Source organism: Bos javanicus, chromosome 1 (genome assembly GCF_032452875.1).
Source record: "Bos javanicus breed banteng chromosome 1, ARS-OSU_banteng_1.0, whole genome shotgun sequence".
NCBI classification, from domain to species: Eukaryota; Metazoa; Chordata; class Mammalia; order Artiodactyla; family Bovidae; genus Bos; species Bos javanicus.
In genome coordinates, this window is record NC_083868.1 from 153867955 (window position 1) to 153890820 (window position 22866).

At 48.9% G+C, this 22866-nt stretch overlaps 1 protein-coding gene across 1 annotated transcript in view; it reads left to right on the top strand.

The window, feature by feature from the left end:
• Positions 1–22866, top strand: part of PLCL2 (phospholipase C like 2) — a 212366-nt gene that overhangs the window by 128732 nt on the left and 60768 nt on the right. The gene's annotated exons all lie outside the window — the stretch shown is intronic.

Consider the following 22866-nt stretch of genomic DNA (forward strand, 5'->3'; position numbering starts at 1 on the left):
GCATTTTCCTGATCGCTCCTGTTCTCGCTGTTCTTTCTGATTGACTGTGACTCTGAGGGGGGCTTCGCGGGTGAGCACCGCCCTTTGGAGCTCAGGGTGTAGCTGCAGCTATCTGAACCCCTGTGGGTGCCAGCGGTCAGGGTTGAGGGTGGGGCTGGACGCTCCCCTCCCAGATGGGCGAGGCTGCCACCTGTGCTCAGAGGCCACAGGCCTCACCCACCCCACCTCCACCCTTGAAGCGGGCGTTAAGACCACAAGACTCCAGGCTGCTTGTGCCGTAGGCTGCTGTGGTCTGAGACGGATCTGGAGGGGCTTTGTGAAGTTTAACAGAAATGTTTGTTTGCTGTTCCATAAGTGGATCAGAAAGCGGCAATTCAGAGGACTTGATACAATTTAAAGAAAAGAAAAAAAGGCTTTCGATCAGTATTTCCCACACCGTGTGCTGAGGAGCCTTGGTTTCTTAGGATGTTAATGTGTCCCCAGGGAGAAAAGATTCCGTGTTGAAATAATTTAGGGAAATACTGGTTTGAGTAAAATCAATCAGATGTCCTCTCTGCGGGACTACGTGGGGCCCTTTGTTTGCTGGCAGTGGCCTTCCAAAGGCTGAAGGGCGTAGCATGCCCTGTTTCTTGCATTGACTTGCCATGGAGTACTATTTCCTAAAGCAAAAGTTAGGGAAGTATTTTTGTTCTTGGCCTTATTCACTGATGTCTTTGGGTGAATAAGGTTTGGAAGTGCAAATCAGAACAATGCAGTGTTTTTTTTCTTCTTTCCCCAGTTTTGTTGAGAAATAATTGACTTTCATATGTAAGTTTAAGGTGTGCTGCCTGATGGTCTGATTCACACATATTGTGAAATGATTACAATGGGCTCAGCGAACATCCATCTCCTTAAATAGATATAATTTTAAAAATAAAGAAGGGAAAAATTTTTTTCTTGTGATGAGAGCTCTTAGTTTTCTCTCTTGACAAGTTTCCTGAGTATCAGTCATCTTGTCCATTTCATTCCCAGGACGTCTTTGTCTTGTAACTGGAAACGTCTGCCCTTTGACTGCTCTCCTTAGGTTCTCAGTTCTCCACTTCTGGTGACCACAAGCCCCACCCATCTCTTTTCCCATCAGTTTGGCTTTTTGTTTCTGTTTTACTTTCCACATGTAAGAGAGGTCGTACAGCGTTTTCTGACTTATTTACACGTGTGCCTTCAAGGTTCATCTGTGTTGTAGCAAGTCGTAGGATCGCTTCATTTTTTGTGACTAATATTTATATATATATAAGACATGTGTATGCATATATCTGTATGTCTCACAGCTCCTTTATCTATTGATAGACACTTGGGTTGTATCCACGTCTTGGCTGTTGTAAATAATGCTGCTGTGAACATGGGGTGCAGATATCTTTTTGAGTTAGTACTTTGATTTCTTTTGGATATGTTTCAGGAAGTGGAATTGCTGGATCCTACGCTAGTTCTATTTTTCATTCTTTGAGGATCTTCCTTGCCGTTTTCCCTAGTAACTGGACCAATTTACATTCCCACCAATAATAAGAATGCAGTGTTTCCAACAGCTCATCAGTTCATTAGCTTAAGAAAAAAAGTGGCGTTTGAGCCCGATGCTTGCTATCTCCTGCTCTCTCCAGCTTAGAGCTCATGGGGACGTCAGATAAATAAGGACCGAACAGTGGGCACTGCAGGCGCGCTGCGGGGAGTGGCAGTCACCCCCGACGGGAGGGCAGCGGGGCAGAGCTGTCTGTGGACTTCAGGGGTCGGGGGGAACGCCCCGTACTGGGTGCTGGAGCGGCCGCAGGCATGAACACAGGGGAGCTGTCCTGTCTGCTAGAATGGCGGCTGGAGGGAAAAACATAAGAAGCTCCTGCTGAGATTACTTTGAGGGGAAAAGGGAAAGATAGGAAAAATGGAGAAGTCTAAAGAACCCTTCCATGCTGCGACTCAGGCTGCCTGGTTAGTTTTATGAGAAGCCAATAGAAGTAGCTGATATCTGTAAATGCTTTTAAACCTTAAGCCACAGATAGAATCGTTAGCTGCTTTGCAGATCTGTGTCGTTGGCCAGTATCTGAGATGACTTACCTGCTAGGGTGTTTCACGGGTCTCACAGCACCGTTTCTTCCTGGTAACCTTTTTAACAGGACCCTCCTGAGGGTGGGCTGTGATGCCCCATGGAGGTGAGAGCTGAGTGAGGGTTGGTACCAGGACCTGGTCCGGGCTGGGGGCAGAGCAGGAGGGATCCTGGTGAGGTTGACACAGCACCCACCACAGTACTTGGCACAGGAGTCTCACAGTACCCCCTTGCTTCCCCACCCTACCCTCTCCCTGGGCTGGTGGATGATAACACTTATTATGTAATTCCAATTTGCTTGTGACTTTATAATTGTGTTGTTGCAGAAATGATACGACAGTTAGCTTGCTTGAATTTTTAAAGTTGTGAAATTAGTCTTACATAATGTTTAAATATCTGGGCTGTGTTATACCCCTAGTTTTAGTGATTTGTTCTATTTTTTAATTCCCCCTGATAAACTAAGCCATAAAGTACTTAAAATTAAATTCAAATTTTTATAATTTGCATTTAAAAATTGTCACATTGTTACAGCAATACGATAGCTCTTGTAATATTTTATAGTCCATTTATTAGTGACTTAATTACTTCTCACCTTGTGACAGTTAATTTATTAAAGCTAGCTAAAGAATAGATGACATATTGATGGGAAATGCAGTAAGGTCTTGGATAGCCTCTCCTTTTATAATGTTATATTGAGCTTAACCCAAAATTAGCCTTGGAAATAAGATCTTATTTCATTTTGCGGACTTCCATTTATAGTCTGAAGACTCCAGATAAGGTCTCATTTTCTTCTGTTGACTTCCCCTTTGTAGTCTGACGACTCCAAGTGTAGGTGTGAGAAGCGCTCCCCTCCCTCGCCAAGTCCTGCACTACTGTGCGTCTTTGCCCTGGAGGTGCCCCCAGCGAGGAGGGGCAGGTGCTATCACCTAGGGCGGCTGGAATATGTACTTATGCTGTCCAGATGGTGGTCCCTTTCCTGTGTGTAAACTCTCATGAATGAACTAGGGTGGCTGAAATGTGCCCATCTCTGTGAACACGGAGAGGCAGGGAAGGGGGCTGATCGTGCACTTGTCGGCAGTGTGGAGGCAGGAAGGGGCACAGAGTCTGTCTGCACACCTCCAGTCCCAGCGTGACTGTGAACAGCCCTCCCTTTAACCTTTACAAGTGTCCCTGTTTAGATAATCAGTTGTGTGATAACCCTGCCCATGGCCCCCAGAGTGTCCCGAAGGCCCTTATGATTCCCACCAACAGACAAGTCTTCAGAATGGTCCAGAATGGTTTGTCTTACCCTATTTGTAGATCCTCCTTGGGTCCTGGAAGTGGTGAGGTTCGAGGCTGGGACCTCACTCAGGAAGGTGGGTGTCAACGTCTCTCGGGAGCAGAGGAAGAAGTCAAGCTCAGACAGCTTCTTAAACCAGGCAGATGGGCTAGAAATTAAGAGGGGCTGGTCTGGAGAGTGGGAGCTGCCGTGTGGTCACAACAAGGGGGATTTTTCTTCCCTGGAGGAGGTTACAACTTAGGGGAAGAGAGGACGTGTATCCCTAGATAGTGAGAGGAGAGATGCTAGATATTTTAAAATATGTAAATGATTTTGAAAAGACTCATTTGAAAAGACCCTGATGCTGGGAAAGATTGAAGGTGGGAGGAGAAGGGGACGACAGAGGATGAGATGGTTGGATGGCATCACTGACTCAATGGACGTGAGTTTGAGCAAGCTCGGGAGTTGGTGATGGACAGGGAGGCCTGGTGTGCTGCAGTCCATGGGGTCGCAGAGAGTCGGACATGACTGAGTGACTGAACTGAACTGAACTGAAATAAATTATGTGGATGTTTGTGAGAGAGAAAGGTCAGTTTAAAGTTTAGGGCCTGGAAAGGCTTCAAGGGAACACTGGCCTTTGAGCTTGACCTTTATGAATGAGTCAGACTTCAGCAGGTGAAAAGTAAGAAGGAAGACTGTTGCAGGCAGGTTCACAGAGTGAAACACGCTCAGGAATGGGAAGCACGTCCTGGGAAACTGACACGTGGGCCAGGGGAGTTCCTGCACGTTTTTGAGCAATCAGGGGCCACGCTCAGAGTCAGGATTTGGGGCTGTGAGAGGGCTGGGTGAGGGAGAGCTCAGAGGTCACCCGCCTTTATCGTGCAGATGAGAAAATGGGAACACGGGTGCATCGCGCTAACGTCGGAACCAGCGTGAGGGCCTGGCTAGTCTCTTTGTCCAGTTCATCCCCCATAGTCCAGATCAGGAAAATGAGCTGTGTGTGCAGTTTGTAGATGATGAGTCTGCCCATAAAGCCCAAATAGCTCCAATAATCATGATCTGAAATGGTCCACGTGGGGCTCTTTAAGTCCCAGGTAACTTATTTCTGATTCTTGTTCCCCACCTGAAGGCAGAGAACAATTCGTCGTGCGTACCTTGGTGTATTTTTTTTTTTTTTAGTATTTATATTATTTTTGACTATCAAATTGCACCATTAGGGCTTCTCTTTAGTTGTGGCTCACAGCGCATGGACTTAGTTGCACACAACATGTGGGATCTTAGTTCCCCAACCAGGGATTGAACCCAGGTTGCCTGCATGGGAAGGTAGATTCTTAACCACTGGACCCCCAGGGAAGTCCCTTGGTTTATGTTAAAAGGCAGCTTTGATGAGCTTAAAATAGGGAGGACTGTGTTCAGTAGATTCAGTTCCACTCAAAGGAATCTGATGACAAGTATATCTTTTATATTATTACTTCAGAGACAGAAAATTTGAAGATTTTACTCGGAGCCTATGTAAATGAACTTGAATGCATCACCTGCTGAGAATCAAATACCACGGTTGAACTTGTTCTCTCGAGGGTTGAAGATCATGATTATGTAACCCGAGTAAGAAACTCTGGTGAGCATGTGGGTCCTCCATGATACCCAGTGCTCCTGGAATCATCTTCCCAGGGTTTAGGACACCTCCCCTCTCCCATCAACGTGACTTCATCCATCACCGTTTTATGTCAAAATGATGTTTACCCTTTAATGTTGATGAAAGTGCTGATTCAGTTCCCCAGCTTATTTGTTTCAGATTTACCAACTACTTTATGCTTAATTAAAAAAAAAAATTGAGATCTGTACTAATACATAGAGACCAAGATGTCAACATTCTTCCTCAATAGAAAACATTGGAAGTTTCAATATTTTGTTAAGAGTTACATGAAAAGAAAGTTCTCCTTACAATTTTTTCGTTGGTCTTTGAGGGCTGTATTCCCAGGGAAATAAACTGGATACAAAAAGACAAGCCCTGCAGGATTCCACATAGGTGAGGTATCCAATGTAGTCAAGTTCATAAAATCAGAGACTAGAATGGTCATTATCAGGGCCTAGGAGGAGAGGGAAATGGGACGTTATTAATTACCAGGCATGAAATTTTAGTTCCGAAGCCCTCTCACTGAAGACCTGTGCACCACGCATGCCTCTAGTCAGCAGCAGTGTGTTACCCCGGAGCAGGTTAAGAGGGTAGAGCTCATGTTAAGCGTCCTTATCAGGCAAACATTTTTCAAAGAAAAAGGTGTTTTTCCTGATTTTGCTACCATGTTTCTGCACTCTGCAATATGCTTCAGTCATTGTCATTACACTGACGATGACCTTGTGGGGAATTAGAGGAGAGAAGGGGAAAACGGAGGGGAGAGGACACCTCGCTCCGTCAGAGAGCGCGGTTGTTGACGCTCAGCAATGGACTAGCGGCCGCCGTCTGCTGGGAGATGCCCATGAATTCATTCCTTTAGGTGCAGTTCCTTTGTCTCCACTTTCTGTTTTAAGTTAATTTGTTTCCATCTTTTAAAGCTCTGCAAAAATCCTGATTTTAATTGCCTTCACGCTTAATTAAGAGAGCACTCTCTGGGGAATCCATTTATCCAGTAGAGAACAGTATTTTCTTAGTGTTTAAAAAAAGAAAGAACAAGTTGCTTTGTCTAAGAGCATGTTTGCTCACTGTGAGTATTTTTACATAAGCTATAAGTAGCCCCTTCTACCTCATGGCTTTGCATATTTCTTCGATAAAGCAAAGTCCTTTAAATAAAAGATGTGCAGTGAAGGGTTTTTTCCTTACACAGACAAGCCAGCGTCAAGCGTGCTCTGCTGAGTGCTGTTGGTATGGGTTCCTGTATTTGGTCCGGCCACTGCCTGACGCAGGGAAGAGAGAAATCACACTTCATGATCGATGAAGCTGGCCCATCTGGACCAAGCAGAGATGATCTGTAATAAGGTTACCATTGATCCCCTTCTCCTCTGTGGCTCCGTTTATCACACTTCTGCCTCAGAACCTGACATTAAAAGCATCTTTTAATTGGCCGTGTCAACTGTCCCAATTTTTATAACTGGAAAACAGAACATTATGCCTTGGGCTAAGACTGAGCTAAAAAGAGGGTGGGGGGAAAGATTAGGGGAAAAGCGGATATACCCTGCTGCAGGGGCAAGAGCAGAAACCCGGAGGCTCTAGTTTAATGCAGAGGAGGAGGCCTAGCCACTGATGCTTCCACAAGCAGTTTCTCTGGAATCATCAGAACCGTACAGCTGACCTACTTCAGAGCAACGGCCAAGCCCGTGGGAAGGGAAGGAGATGTTTAAAGGCTGGGCGTGCGGATGGCGTCCCCTGTCCCATCAGATCAGATGCAGAGGCTGCCTTCAGCCTCCGGGAGCAGAGAGAAGATGGCGCTTTACTGGGAGCGGGTGGTGATGATCGCACGACCGGGTCTCTCCTCCGCTTTTCTCCTTTCCAGCGTCTCCACAGAAACCTTCGAAGGACGCCTATGTAGACGTGTTCCTAAACACACACATGCAGACCCCAGACACTCAGTGAGAGCGACTGGGGAAAAGTAGGCTGGGAGGGGCTAGCCGCTGCCCCGGAAGCGCCTTCAGCAGCAGCAGTGTTTGCGGGTGCCACGTGATGCCCAGCCCATCTGTCCAGGAGGACGGAGACGCAGATCTTTACGCGTTCCCCCAGCTCGTCGACTGCTGTCTCCAGACGGCAAGCGGTAAACGGGCCTGAGCGGCCTGGTGGCCCCGGCTGCACCGGAGGCCTGGCCTCCCGTTCCTGAGTGACCCGGGCAGTGGCCCCGGGCCGGCAGGCGAGACGCAGGGGCCTGCGGCTGGATTTCCTGTGAAGCAGCACCGGGGCGGCGGCTGCCGGCCGGGGGCTGGGCCCGGGCACCGGGGGGTCTGCTCTGGCTTCTCCATTAGCACCTTGCTCTTGCTTTTCAGAGAGACCAAACAAGCTTGTTTGTTTGTGTATTGGGTGTCCTGGATCTTCGCTGTTGCCTGAGGGTTTTCTCTAGTGGGGGCGAACAGGGGCTGTTCTCTGGGAGTGTGCAGGCTTCTCCTTGGGGTGGTCTCTCTTTTGGGGCACACAGGCTTCAGTAGTTGTGGCCCACGGGCTTCCTTGCCCCAGGGCATGTGGGATCTTCCCGGACCAGGGACCAGACCCACGCCCCTGGCACTGGCAGGCAGATTCTTAACCACTGGACGGCCAGAGAAGTCCCAGATTGCTTATTTCTTGAACACTTTATTTCACTGACTCTAGCAGGAAATGCATATAAAATATATCTAAAGCTCCTAAAGAAAAGCTCCTGAGACCTAAAGCTCCGGAAAAGGGAACTTTATTTTCAAGTTTATTTTCTTCTGCATTATGCGGAGGAACACTACGAGACTTCTGATAAAACAAGATCGCTGGAGCACGGTGGTCCTTTCACTTCCTGTGAACGAGCTGACGGATTGCCTCCCGTGTCCACGTCAGCTTCTCCTCTGAATACGGGATTTTGCTCTGGTCCTGTTCCTTCAGCATTTATTGTTGACAAATACATCCTCTTTTTGACCAGAAAGTTTGTTTCTCCAGAGGCTGAAGATGCCTCCTTAAGGTGTTTGCTGAGTGCTTCCATCAGAGACCCACCAGGACCTCTCTCAAAGAGCCTGTGCGCGTCTCCAGAACGCGGCGCGCCCTCTGTCAGGAACAGACGTGGTTTTCTTGGCCGGGCGAGGCTGGGGAGACGCGCTGGCCTCCTCACCCTGGTGCGTTCCGCCGGCTCCCTGCCGCCGTCGGGCTCTGCGGAACCAGGACTGGATGAGCCTCCGGGGCGTCACTCCTTCAGGCCTCCGGCGCCTCCGCCTGGGGGGCGGGGTCGAGGTCGGCCAGGCCCGCAGCTCGAGTAGGGGACGCGGCCTTCCCGGCTCTCCGAGGGCCAGGCGGCCGTCCCTCCGTTTAGCTCCCCTTGGTGAACCTGGTCCATCAGGTCACTGATGCGCTTCGGCTTGTCATCGCTCAGCTCCGCGGTTAAGCTGCCGGGGCTCTCAGACTCTGAGTCCCTCAGCCCCTCTGAGAGGCGCTGTTGGCTGGGGAGCGGGCGGCGGCCGAGGCTCCCTTCTGCGTCCTCTCTAAAGGCGGTCCTCCCTTGCACCACCCTGCCCTGCCCTTGGGGCTGTCCGCGCCGGGGTCTCCTGGCTCCGTCCGCAGGGCTCCAGGGGCGGCTCCCCGCGTCCTCCCTTAGGGCTGCAGACCCCGGGCCCAGCCCTGGGCAGTGGGGGGCGTTTCCTCTCCCCTAAGGCTGATGCTCTGGGATCCGCCTGGGTTGAGTCTTGCAATGTTAGATTAATCTAGACAAGAGTTTCTTCTTGACAAATCCTGACTTTCAATTCTGTCGTTTTGGTGGGAACCCAAATGAAAATCTAATTTGGCCTTTAGAACCGAGAAGTGTCTCTGTTTTTATGAAATAGCTGTTTTTTGTTTCTTTCTTTTCACCCAGCCTCTGAAACTCACTGTTTGAGTAGGTGGAAAGCCCCCAGGGCAAATGATTTATAACCTATGGCAGTGCGTCTGGGACAAAAACACCCTTGCCCTCTCCCCTGACACTCCCCTGCCGTCCCCACGCGGCGCGTGGTGGCTCGGTCCCCATGGCACGTCACCTCCTGGATTCCCAGAAAGACAGACCTCCCCAGATAGCACCTAGAGGGAGACCCGGGTGTTGAGGCAGAGTTAGCAGTGCCAGCTTTAAGAACTTAGGGTTATGTGATGACGGTGAAGACAAGGGAGTCGATACTTGGAGTGCTGTTGTTAGGCCAGTAACATTCTTCTTAGAGCGTCTTGGGCACGTGACCTCCTTTCGGTGTGTTGGGATTGATAAAGCACCTATGTTAAGCATAGAAATTGCCAAGAGAGGGAAAAAGGGGCAGGGAAATAATTTTCAGGGCGTGTATCTCATGCATATAGTCTGCTAGCACTTGAAGTTTTCCAGGATTAAAATTTGATTTGCTATTGAAACATACATCAAGCCCCATGAATAATATACAACCCTCCCTTAAAAGAGAGTGCTTTTTAAAGCTTGTAGAATTTGTTTGACATTTGATTTGCTCTTGAAACATACATCAAACACCATGAATAATATACAACCCTTCCTTGAAAGAGAGTGCTTTTTTTTATAGCTTCCAGAATCTGTTTGACGTCTTGAAGTTTGTGTTCACTGGGGTGGTGTCCACAGTGTGGTGCTGTGTCTACAGCCAGCTTTGTAGATCCTTTCAAACCAAAAAGTGACGGTCCAGAAACAGAGAACTGAATCGGCTTTCAGCGTGTGATACTTTGCGTGTCTTTCGCAGTGTGTGAGTTCTGAACCCTTTCAGAGCCACACGAGTGAAATCTGGCCCACCTAGAACCTGTCCTTCAGGGCTCACCGCTGTGTTCTCCACCTCCACCCCGGTCCGGGAGCCCGCTGGCTTGCCATGGTCTTGGGCCCAGAAGGGAACCGAGTCTCTCCTTGACCCTCCAGCCTGTGCTGTGGAGGCCGAGGGGGCCGTGCCAGCCTGTGCTGGCCACTTTGAGGTCAGTGTGTTCTTCTCCTTCGCCATGAGCTTGCAGGACCCTGGGACAGAACCCTCGGAGGACCCAGGAACTGTTCCTTCACTGTTCATCCTGGTCTTCCTGGGATGGTGGTTTCTGACCCCGTGGGGAGCTGGGGACACGAGCCCCTGGTGATTCTTCATGCCAGCTGGGACAGTGGCTCGCTTTGCCACCTGAGCCTGTGGTTGGCACTGCCATCTGGCTCCGTGCAGGATTCAGAACATTCTCCAGCCAGTTAAATGGGGACGTTTTGCCCAAGTGATTATTTTAACAGTGCTGACTACAACTAACCAGTAAGAGTCACACAGGTAGACTTTTTTTTTTCCAGAAGTATTTTTTTCTGCCAAAGATTCATCAAAAAGATGAATGGTTTAATTTTTTGTTGTGTCTCATCACTGTATTCAGGTTGGAGTTGAGAAAGACGATAAGTTTCAGGGATAACAGAATTTTGTGTAGCATCTCAATGTTCTGATATCATTCCCTGACTTTGCAAATGCAGGATCTGTTCGTCAGATTGATGTGATTTATCAATATCCATTCTTGTGTAGTTTAGAACAGCAAATGCTTTTCCATTGAGAAGTTCGACAGTGTTGCAAGTCCCATTTGTAGTTGAGTTGGAAAGATTGAAATTACTTGGATACAGGTAGAAAATGGTTAGTGGTTGTTCATAGATTAGTTTGTATATGCAGGGATGAACTCCTCTATTTTCGTGGACACATACTCTCTGGATGTACAATCACATTTTAGAAGACAGCTCTCTAAGAAATGGGATAATTTGGATGGAATCTGCTCCGTGAACGTGAAGCTATATGAAAATATGAAGCTATATGAAAGCTATAGGAAAATATGAAGCTATATTAAAATCATACGTTTCAGATTGTTTCTTGAGTACTACGTGTAATTGTTGACACTTACTTGGGTCACCTCAGACATCACTTCTTGGCAGTAAGATGTACTCATTTCTGAACGTTTTTCCTGTCTCTTATGCCCCTAGTTATGACCTGAAAATGTTTTAAAAGGTGTTTTTCCACAATCTTCTGAATAATGAGGTAGCAGTAGTTTTTCTCTGCAGCTAGATGTTCTCCTGTCAATAACATTTGGTAGTTTGTATATTTTAAGCCTATGTTTTGTTGGCATGTAACATTTGACCTCAGGTTTATAAGAGAAGTGAAATCTAGCACTGCCCGTGGATTCATCGCTTCTTGTTTCTGTGTGGAGGGGAAGGCTAACCCAACGCCTGTAGTGGGGACGTGTCTGGTGGTAACTCCCCACCACACACACCAACCACTGTGCCACCAGGACCGCAGGATCCGTCACCCAGGATTCTATTTTAACAGCTCCTGGTTTTCGTTCTGTTCACTCATATTCCCCCACATTGCAGGGAAATAATTAATGCCACTCACCCCACTAAAATAACCACCCTTGACACCAAAAATCTGATTTTATTTCCACACGAATTTATCAGGGATAAAAATAGCACTTCATAATGGTTTTAAAGTCTTTTCTAACTTAATTAAGGCATTTAAAATTCTGAACCATAAGAAAATTACTCTCCCAGTCAACTCAGTGGGTGGACAATGTGATGTGTTAGGAGTTAAGTTTAACTCTACAAGCTTAATTATCTGTTAACTTAAAAATAACATGTTAAGTAGTTTAAAACATCTATTTTCCTACTGCGTTTAATATTAGTCAAATCTTTAGGACTGTTACAGGTTTTTATGTGGAGATTTTTTTATCTTTTATAGATCCTTTGTCTACTTATGGAAATCTTTATTTCCTTTGAAATTAGTGTTGATTATTCTAGTTTTCTTTATAATTATGGCACTCCTACATTAGAGAGGGCAAATGGAGTGTGGCACGTCATTTATGTCACTGAAAGAGAGAAAGTGAAAGTGAAGTTGCTCAGTTGTCTCTGGCTCTTTGCAGCCCTATGGACTGTAGCCCACCAGGCTCCTCCGTCCATGGGATTTTCTAGGCAAGAGTACTGGAGTGGGTTGCCATTTCCTTCTCCAGGGGATCTTCCCAACCCAGGGATTGAACCCGGGTCTCCTGCATTGTAGGCAGATGCTTTACCATCTGAGTCACCAGGGAAGTCCAGATGACATATAATTTATGTCATTATATGACAGAAAAATAATTTTAGTTTTAAATAATCACTCATCTGGTGCCTAAAGCAAAAGAAAAAAAATCTTTGTGAGTAGTCTTGGCTCTTTTGAGTATTTAGCTAAATGCAGCCAAGATGGTAGTAACTAAATTTTAGTTGATTCCCTAAAGCTAACCTGTGAAAAGTCAACAACCTCAGATATGTGGATGATACCACTCTAATGGCCAAAAGCCAAGAGCAACTAAAGAGCCTCTTGATGAGGGGGAAGGAGGAGAGTGAAAGAGCCGGCTTAAAACTCAGTATTAAAAAAAAACTAAGATCATGGCATCCGGCCCCATTACTTCATGGCAAATAGAAGGGGAAAAGGTGGAAGTAGTGACAGATTTCCTCCTCTTGGGCTCCGAAATCACTGCAGACGGTGACCGCAGCCATGAAATCAGAAGATGATTGCTTTTTGGCAGGAAAGTGATGACGATCCTAGACAGCGTGCTGAAAAGCAGACACGTTACTCTGCCGACAAAGGCCCATACAGTGAAGGCTACGGTCTTCCCGGTGATCACGTAGGGTTGTGAGAGATGGACCATAAAGAAGGCAGAGTGCAAAAGAATTGATGCCTTCTAACTATGGTGCTGGAGAAGACTCCTGAGTGTCCCTTGGACAGCAGGGAGATCAAACCAGTCAATCTTAAGGGAGATCAATCAACCCTGAATACTCATTAGAAGGACTGATGCTGAAGCTGAAGCTCCAGTATTTTGGTTACCTGATGTGAACAGCTGACTCATTGGAAGAGTCCCTGATCTTAGGAAAGACTGAAGGCAGGAGGAAAGGGGGCATCAGAGGATGAGATGGCTGGATGGCATCACCAATGCAATGGACATGAACTTGGGCAAACTTTGGGAGATGGTGAGGGACAGGAGGCCTGGCATGCTGCTGTCCATGGGGTCGCAAAGAGCTGGACACGACTGAGTGACTGAACAACAACAACAAATTCTCTGTAACCAAATTTCCCATTTATTTACATAAAACATACATGTTTATCCTTTAAAAATACGAATTGCACTTGATTTTGCCTGTTCTTTTCTGAAATGTGCATGTAGCATGTCCAACTATATCCTCTTTAATACTTTCAGTCCAGTGTGACCAAGTGAGGCTTTTCTGCTTTAATTGGCCCATCACTGCTTCACCCTATTGGGCTGTGTCAGTTTCTGCTGTGCAGTGAAGTCAGTCAGCGGTCAGGCAGTGCTGGTCAGTGGGCTGGGCTGGCACCACCTGTTTGTGTATGGGCTCCAGGCTTAAAACAGTGTTTACATATTCAGTCCAGTTCAGTCGCTCTGTCGTGACGGACTCTTTGCGACCCCGTGGACTGCAGCATGCCAGGATTCCCTATCACCATCTCCCAGAGCTTACTCAAATTCATCTCCATTGAATGGGTGATGCCATCCAGCCATCTCATCCTCTGTCGTCCCCTTCTCCTCCTGCCCTCAATCTTTTCCAGCATCAGGGTCTTTTCAAATGAGTCAGCCCTTCACATCAGGTAGCCAAAGTATTGGAGTTTCAGCTTCAACATCAGTCCTTCCAATGAACCCAGGACTGATCTCCTTGAGAATGGACTGGTTGGATCTCCTTGCAGTCCAAGGGACTCTCAAGAATCTTCTCTAACACCACAGTTCAAAAGCATCAATTCTTTGGCGCTCAGCTTTCTTTATACTCCAACTCTCACATCCATACATGACCACTGGAAAAACCATAGCCTTGACTAGGTGGACCTTTGTTGGCAAAGTAATGTCTCTGCTTTTGCATATGCTATCTAGGTTGCTCATAACTTTCCTTCCAAGGAGTAAGCGTCTTTTAATTTCATGGCTGCAGTCACCATCTGCACTGATTTTGGAGCCCACCAAAATAAAGTCTGACACTGTTTCCACTGTTTCCCCATCTATTTGTCATGAAGTGATGGGACCAGATGCCATGATCTTAGTTTTCTGAATATTGAGCTTTAAGCCAACTTTTTCACTCTCCTCTTTCACCTTTATCAAGAGGTTCTTTTGTTCTTTGCTTTCTGCCATAAGGGTGGTGTCATCTGCATATCTGAGGTTATTGATATTTCTCCCGGCAATCTTGATTCCAGCTTGTGCTTCTTCCAGCCCAGTGTTTCTCATGATGTACTCTGCATAGAAGTTAAATAAGCAGTGTGACAATATACAGCCTTGACATACTCCTTTTCCTATTTGGAACCAGTCTGTTGTTCCATGTCCAGTTCTAACTGTTGCTTCCTGACCTGCATACAGGTTTCTCAAGAGGCAGGTCAGGTGGTCTGGTATGCCCATGTCTTTCAGAATTTTCCACAGTTTATTGTGATCCACACAGTCAAAGGCTTTGGCATAGTCAATAAAGCAGAAATAGAGGTTTTTCTGGAACTCTCTTGCTTTTTCAATGATCCAGCAGATGTTGGCAATTTGATCTTTGGTTCCTCTGCCTTTTCTAAAACCAGCTTGAACATCTGGAAGTTCATGGTTCACATATTGCTGAAGCCTGGCTTGGAGAATTTTGAGCATTATTTTACTAGCGTGTGAGATGAGTGCAATTGTGTAGTAGTTTGAGCATTCTTTGGCATTGCCTTTCTTTGGGATTGGAATGAAAACTGACCTTTTCCAGTCCTGTGGCCACTGCTGAGTTTTCCCAATTTGCTGGCATATTGAGTGCAGCACTTTCACAGCATCGTCTTTCAGGATTTGGAATAGCTCAACTGGAATTCCATCAGCTCCACTAGCTTTGTTCGTAGTGATGCTTTCTAAGGCCCACTTGACTTCACATTCCAGGATGTCTGGCTCTAGGTGAGTGATCACACCATTGTGATTATCTTGGTCGTGAAGATCTTTTTGTACAGTTCTTCTGTGTATTCTTGCCACCTCTTCTTAATATCTTCTGCTTCTGTTAGGTCCATACCATTTCATCAGGGTCTGTTCAAATGAGTGAGTTCTTCACATCAGGTGGCCAAGGTATTGGAGCTTCAGCGTCAGCATCAGTCCTTCCAGTGAACACCCAGGACTGATCTCCTTTAGAATGGACTGGTTGGATCTCCTTGCAGTCCAAGGGACTCTGAAGAGTCTTCTCCAACACCACAGTTCAAAAGCATCAATTCTTCAGTGCTCAGCTTTCTTTATAGTCCAGCTCTCACATTCGTCCGCACGTCTCGCGTCCGCACGTCTCGCGTCCGCACGTCTCGCGTCCGCACGTCTCGCGTCCGCACGTCTCGCGTCCGCACGTCTCGCGTCCGCACGTCTCGCGTCCGCACGTCTCGCGTCCGCACGTCTCGCGTCCGCACGTCTCGCGTCCGCACGTCTCGCGTCCGCACGTCTCGCGTCCGCACGTCTCGCGTCCGCACGTCTCGCGTCCGCACGTCTCGCGTCCGCACATGACCACTGGAAAAACCATAGCCTTGACTAGACAGACCTTTGTTGGACCATTTACTTTATGTATTGAATGATTGAAAAATAAAAGTTCACGGCATGTAAAAATCATATTGAATTGGAGCCTCAGTGTCCATGAGGAAGGTCTGGTCGAGCCGTCCATGACACACCCCGTGTCTGCTTACGCACGGTGGCAGCAGAGCCGAGCGGTCACCTGAAGTGTTTACTGCTTCTTTACAGGGAAAGTTTGCCAGCCCCTCAAAATGAGAATCAGGGCAAAAGTCCTCAGGGTATTTTGATGACTGTTTCCAGTTTCACTTTGAGCAGCTTACATCATGACTTTAGAGGTTTCCTTTCTTTTTCTTCTTTTGTTTTAATCATGTACTTGTGGGTTTTGAACGTGGATCCGCAGCACACCATTCTGCTTGTCTCCCCATAGAGGAGGGCACCTGAGTTCTGTCCTGGACGAGACAGGGGGCCTTGAGGCAGTAAGACTTGTCAGTGTCGGAATTAAAACATTAGAGGCAAGCCTTGGAGAGGAGGGCCTGTGAAAATCCATGTTTGCTCACAGCGCCTGCGAGGACAGCGTGCTGTTCCAGCAAAGAGTGGTGGCCATCAGGCCGAATTTTGTGTTATAATCCAATAAAGCGTGTAGCTAAGTCCTTTGCACGGTATTAGCAAGATTTTTAATCCTGATTCTGCTTGGTGATGAGACTCAAAAAAGGAGTTGAGGACTGCTGCTCCTGTCTCAGTCAAATCAAGCCTCTCCTTCAGGGAGAGGGGAGCTGGCGGAGTGGGTAGGCATGCTCTGCTTTCTTCTGGAAACACCCGGCTTCCTCTCCCCTTCCCCTCAGGCAGGCGGGGAGGGGGGCTTTCCCTTCGATTATGAAATCTAGGCCTTCCTAACCACTGTCATTTAAGCCCTGCTCCAGTATTCTTGCCCGGAGGATCCCATGGACAGAGGAGCCTGGTAGGCCAGTCTACGGTGTCGCAGTCAGAGATGACTGAGCGACTGAACAACAGCTACCCCACCTGGAACTGAAGAGCAGACTCTGTGCCCTCGGGCAAGGGTGGGCCTCTAGGGTCACAGGCCCTCCTTGCGTCTTTCTTAGACTCATCACTAGCTCTAATCGCGCATCCATTGATCTGAGTCCTTTTTGTAAGGTACCCCTCTCTCCCTCCCCCAGATCTGGGCCTGAGTCTGGCAGCGACCACGTGTGTCCTGCTCACCACCAACCTCAGCGCCTGCCGCAGGCACTCAAAATATGTTTGTGAATGACTGAAGGAGTGAGTGAAGGAAAGCGCCCTGGGTCTGGAGGACACAGGGCTCACGGGTCCTTCCTGCCCTTCGTCTTCTACGTCCCAGGGTGCCTGCGTTTCCCTGAGCTCGGCTGGTCTACGCGTTCACGGAACGCCCTTCTCGGGAGGGCCAGGCTTGGGGCTGGCAGGACCACAGGGTGCAGGGACCGCCCCCCCAATCAGTACCAGAGGGTCCAGTGGTGCCCACGCTGAGGTGGTGAGGGCACCTGGGCCTGGCCGGGAAGAGGACGGGGCCCGAGGTGGCGGGGGCACGGCAGGACCCGGGGCTGGAGGCCGGGAAGGGGGCACCGGGGTCCAGGTGCCCGCACCATGTACCTCCTGTTCACACCCTGAGTCTCCCCTGCCCGTTGCCAGAGGATGCGTGGTCTTTCCTGAAACGCCCTCTTTAAGGAGGAGACACCGCGGGGCTGGGGAGTGGAGGGGTGAGGAGGTCGGACAGGAGGGCGGCGGGACCCAGCGCAGGCCCGGGAGGGGAACGTGGCTTGTGTACAGAGTTCTGTAATCTCCCAACGCGTCCTCGGAGAATGAGCGCCTCCTGAGCTCACAGGGGGCCGCGGCTCCCGGCGGGCCGCGCCCGAAGCCCCTGGCCCGCACGTCCCTGTCCTCCGCTGCATTGCCTCGCCCCTCACCCCCAAGGCCCGCAGGCTCCAGGAGGAAACCTAGACCCTGCACACAGCATCGCAGTCTGCGAGCCCCCCGCGACCAGTCCCCACCCTGCTCTTCTCTCCCCGGGGTCGTGCGCCGACTCTCCGGGCAGCTGGCCCCCGGCAGGTGTGGGCTGCGGGGTTTGGCCCAGGACACGCCTCGGTGAATTCAGTTTTGTGAGTTCTTGCAGCCCCGGGGCAGATGTGCTTGGTGTGAACACACGTGCACGACACCGTTGTTGCACGGAGACGCCGGGACTAGCCTCTGGGGGACGGAGGGGGAGCGTGCGTGCACCCCGGGAAGTCGGTGAGTGGGGTGCTGGGGGCGTACCCTGAGCTCGCGGGGTCCCTGCCCTGTGCGCGCTCCGTGACGGCACGTTGCGCCTGCATCTGCGGAGCAGGTGGGGTCTCACCGCCTCAGAGGGGATGAGGTCGCAGGTCAGCAGCCCAGAGCACGGGAAGCTCTCAGTGCACGGTGGTCAGTACCGGGTCAGTGTGTTCCTTCGAAGGCTAGATGTGTGCAGCCCTTGATGCGCTGAGACCTCGCCCTGTGTGGACATTTTCACAGCACTCAGACCTCAGAGCGCCAGCGCTGCCGTATATGGAGGCGGGGTTATTGCATTTCATAAAGGCGGGTTTAAAATTTTGAAGTGAAAAGCAGAAGGTTGGGTTTCCCACCACCTTGCTCAGGGGAGTTGCCTCTCTAACTCAGAAAGCGGAAGACGCAGGAGCACGTGAGTTCTGTGGTCACCCCGGGGAAGGATGCCTGGGTTTGTACCCTGAACACCGTCTTGGCCGGTCAAATGAATCTTGCCCTCCTCCTTCCTCTGGCGTTCCAGAGAACTGTGGACTCTTTACGGTGCTCAAAATATACTGCTCTTCCTTACGGAGAAGTCTCTGGTTGCTGTTCTCTGTTAACTAACATCTATACTTAGCTACCGCAGACCTGAGAGAAACTAATGACAACCTTATAGTAATACTGTGATTGAATTATCGCCTGTTAATTAGGAGTTTCTAAATCACCTTGATCCCCTTGGAGAAAAGCCTTGATATAAGGAGATGGTAATAAAAGTGGCACTATTTTAATTCAAGTTGTATCTTTTGAAATTTAATTAATTTTGTAATAATGGTTTTAAATGAGCGTGTTGGAGCTCCAAACGGTCCTTGGTGACTTGAAAGAGTTGTGCAGCATCCAGGAGTTCCTGATACAGCTTCCGGAAGTAGCTTGCTCACCGAGTTCCCCTTTTCTCGTGCAGGGGTGGCTTAAGCCAGGTTTTAAACCTCCTCCGTTCTTTGGAGATGCTCCCCCGCATCCAGAATGCAGCCTCTGAGCCCGCCAGCTTTAACACTTTGGGCACCGGGGAAATCCCACTGGGGCCCCGCCCTCCTCTCCCCGTTCCCAGGCATTCACTCAAGGCAGGAGCGAGTGGTCAGGCCTGGATCCCAGCCTCCCAGCCCCCCGCTGCCCACCCGGCCCAGTGGAGAGCTCCTTTCCTGGCTGCTGAGCCCTCACAGACTCATATACCTTCCTGCTCTAGTGACCGCAGGGAATATATGAGCCCACGGTGGGCTCAGACTTCATGCTGCTGTGTGTGGAATCTACAAAGATGGTACAGAGGAGCCTACTTGCAGGGCAGGAATAGAGACGCAGGCATAGAGAACAGACTTGTGGGCCCAGTGGGGGAAGGAGAGGGTGGGATGGATTGATAGAGCAGCGCTGGCATGTATACGACCACGTGTGAGACAGAGCTGGTGGGAAGCTGCTTGTAGCACAGGGAGCTCAGCTCGGTGCCCTGTGACGACCTGGGGCTGGGATAACAACGGCGGAGGAAGGCTCAAGAGGGAGCGGGTGTGTGTCTACCTGTGGCTGATTCACCACGCTGCACAGCAGAAACTAGCAGCACATTACGAAATGACGGCACTCCAGTAAACTCCATGCTGAGATGGTGCGAGGGTGTCACTAAGCACATCGCTACCATAGTTGGGAAAGTCAGAGAAACTTTTTACAGTGTCGAGGGGCTGCTATGACCAAGAGCCCCTGGGGGACGATGAGGGTGTGTGTGCACCCCTGAGGTCACCATGTTGCGACATGATTCATCACGTGCTGTAAAGGAGCCTGTTCAGCATGAGAATGTGGAATATGGCTTCCCACAGAAATCATGTGCAAAAATGACATGGAACGCCCTGAACTCTTCCCTAAGGAGACTTCTGATCACATGAGGTTGGTCATAAAATGGAGAAATAAGAGGGTTGTTACCATCTGAGTGCGTGCAAACGTGCTGTATACATGCTCTCTACACAGAAAAGCCCAGGATGGCGTATTATTCATGAACTGGTAGTAATTATATACTTTTTCTGGATAGTTTTGTAGTTGCATCAGGGTTCCTTTTTAGGGTTTACGTTCTGTTTTATTGCTCAATTTTCACCAATTTTTGTTTTCTCCAAATAATCATATCATGCAGAAAGCAGTGCAAGATCAAAATTCTTTTCAACTTGTTGACATTCTGTGTACTTCTGAAACTAAAACTGTGCAGAAAATTTAAAACTTTGCTGACAATTGACCGTGGGATAAACATTTCAGATCTGTGCGTTGACTCTGTCACTAACCTCTTAACGCAGTGGAACTCCTGGCTTCCCAGAGCTCCTTTCTGTCTTCCCTGCTCTGTTCTGCCGTTCCCAGCTTCAGCCCCAAGCTCACCAAAGCCTGTTTAGGAACTTGGAGGCTTCTAGTGATGCCAAGTCTCAACTAATCTAATTATTATGAGTGAATTCCTTCCCCATCAAAGTTTGGTTCTGGCGTTACTGTTTATTCACTTGTCTGCATAAAACTTTATCTGATTTGATGGATGGTTTTTGATAAGTCACCCTGTTGCATTCACTGTTTTAGTTCCTCTGAACTCTGACTCTGTGATTTTATCTTTTTGTTTTTATTCCTCTATATGCCCCCCCCCCCCCGCACCTCCTTCATTTCCTCTTTATGGTGTTTTCTCTCCCCTTTGCCCCTTTCTCCTCTCCTCCAGCCTACAAATGTGTATTACTACGGACTTCTAGTGGCTAATGCTGGAAGTACCTCTCAGAAGTACCCACAATGTAAACATGTGGTCCGTCCCAGTGCACTGGGAGACACAGCAACTGGAGAAAGAGCGAGCCTAGGGCAGTAAACTGGTTGTTTTGACTACATGATGCTGTTTATTTCCATGTTTTATACTAAATCCAAATGGTTATCTTGGTGAGTACAGGCAAAACCTATATTTTCTGTGAAGTCGATAAGTTGTGTCCAACTTTGCAACCCCATGGACTGTAGCCCGCCAGGCTCCTCTGTCCTTGGGATTCGCCAGGCAAGAATACTGGAGTGGGTTGCCATGCCCTCCTTCAGGGGATCTTCCCGACCTAGGGATCAAACCCAGGTCTCCTGCATTGCAAGCAGACTCTTTACCAAAAGCCCGAAACCTCTATTACTCTGTGTATAATAAGCCTAACGTCTCTTTGCTTTTATGTTGACCTGGTAACTCACTTCAGGGACTGCAGTTTAATTAAAACTTGACGTTTAATGTGTGAGATGAAGCCCTAAGTGTGTGGATATAGTAGTATATTGCTTTGGTGTGAGGAGGGGTAGATGGAGTCATTGACGGTATAGGGGAGGCTTTTCATCGTGTGGAAATTCAGCTTAATGGCTGCAGATGGGTTGGGATGCTATTTACGGGTTTGGTCTGAAATGTAGTACCTGAGAGATCCAGGCTGTAGCTCAGGCCAGAGTTTCGTGAGGCACAGCCCCACCCCGAGGTGTGTGTGGTCCTAGCTCTGCAGTGAACTTCATGACAGATCAGAACATACTGAAAAGCCAGAGAATCCTTGGCTTCCTGAATATGGACCCTGGGTCACTCCTGACTCATAATTTGCTCCAGATTTATTACAGCACTTGGCACCTCTTCTCTGGCAAGAAACGATTGTTAAGAGAGTTGAGTGCAGTGTGGAGGCAGGCTTCTGTGGTGCCAAGAGCACCCTTCAGCTGAACGTGATAGATACTGAGAGTTAAATTCTGCTTCACAAGAAAACTGCATGATTTTTGAAATGCTCTTATACTCAGTTATAACCCCTGTTTTAAAAGTGTAAATTTATTTGAATATGACAGTGGTACATTAGGGAACAATTTTAATCTAACACAGTTTTAACGAATTTGTTTTTACTTGTGTACTGTTTTGACCACAAGAAAACACTAGTGGGTACTCACACCGCAGCTCAGTGAGCGGAGCATGCACACGCGCCTCAGACAGCCCCTGGCTGCATCGGGTCACCGAGCGTCCTGAGCCGCACCCCCACAGTGCGGTTCGTTCAGTCGCTCAGTCGTGTCTGACTCTTTATGACCCCATGAATCGTAGCACGCCAGGCCTCCCTGTCCATCACCATCTCCTGGAGTCCACCCAAACCCATGTGCATTGCGTCGGTGATGCCATCCAGCCATCTCATCCTCTGTCATCCCCTTCTCCTCCTGCCCTCAATCTTTCCCAGCATCAGGGTCTTTTCCAATGAGTCAGCTCTTTGCATCAGGTGGCCAAAGTATTGGAGTTTCAGCTTCAGCATCAGTCCTTCCAATGAATACCCAGGACTGATCTCCTTTAGGATGGGCTGGTTGGATCTGTCCAAGGGACTCTCAAGAGTCTTCTCCAACACCACAGTTCAAAAGCATCAATTCTTCGGTGCTCAGCTTTCTTCACAGTCTAACTCTCACATCCATACATGACCACTGGAAAAACCATAGCCTTGACTAGACGGACCTTTGTTGGCAAAACCATGTGTCTGCTTTTTGATACGCTGTCTAAGTTGGTCACAGCTTTTCTTCCCCCACATCTCAGTTCAAACCTCTCATCAGACCTCAGACCCCTCCTCACGCCCCTCACAGAAGTTCACAAGCTGCAGCCCGTCCCCCCACTCCCACAAGCAGCTCCGGGTCTTTCTCAAGGCCGGGTCCCACTCGCCAGGCTTAGGGCCGCGTGTGGCTCCTTAACTACTTGGACACGCAGCACAGAGCAACGCTTGTGTTCTGCTCTTGCCCCTTCTAACGTGTCACTGCAGAATGGCGGAGTGCTGTGCCCCAGACCCGTGTTCGCCACACAGCTTGTTTGTCCTGGTGCATGGTTCTCAGGAGCACGTCTGTCACATTACAGCACAGCCGTTGGTGCCGCGCCGGACTGTCCAGAGCTACCCCACAGCCGCGTCCGGAGCTCCGGACACTGCGGACCTCCCAGAAACCCCCTTCCCAGCCCGGACATGTTCAGCGGCCTTGTTCTGTCCCCGCCCCGGGCGCCGCCGCCGCGTCTCTTCCATTGGTTCCCTCTGCTTATTAATCTGAGCGGTTCTAGAGCATTGCCGTGATGTCTTCATTTATCTTTAAAATCCCCCTCAGAGATGAGTTCATTTCAGCTGCTACCTCCGTGCAGAACAGTCCCAATTTTCCGACCCCCGAACCAAG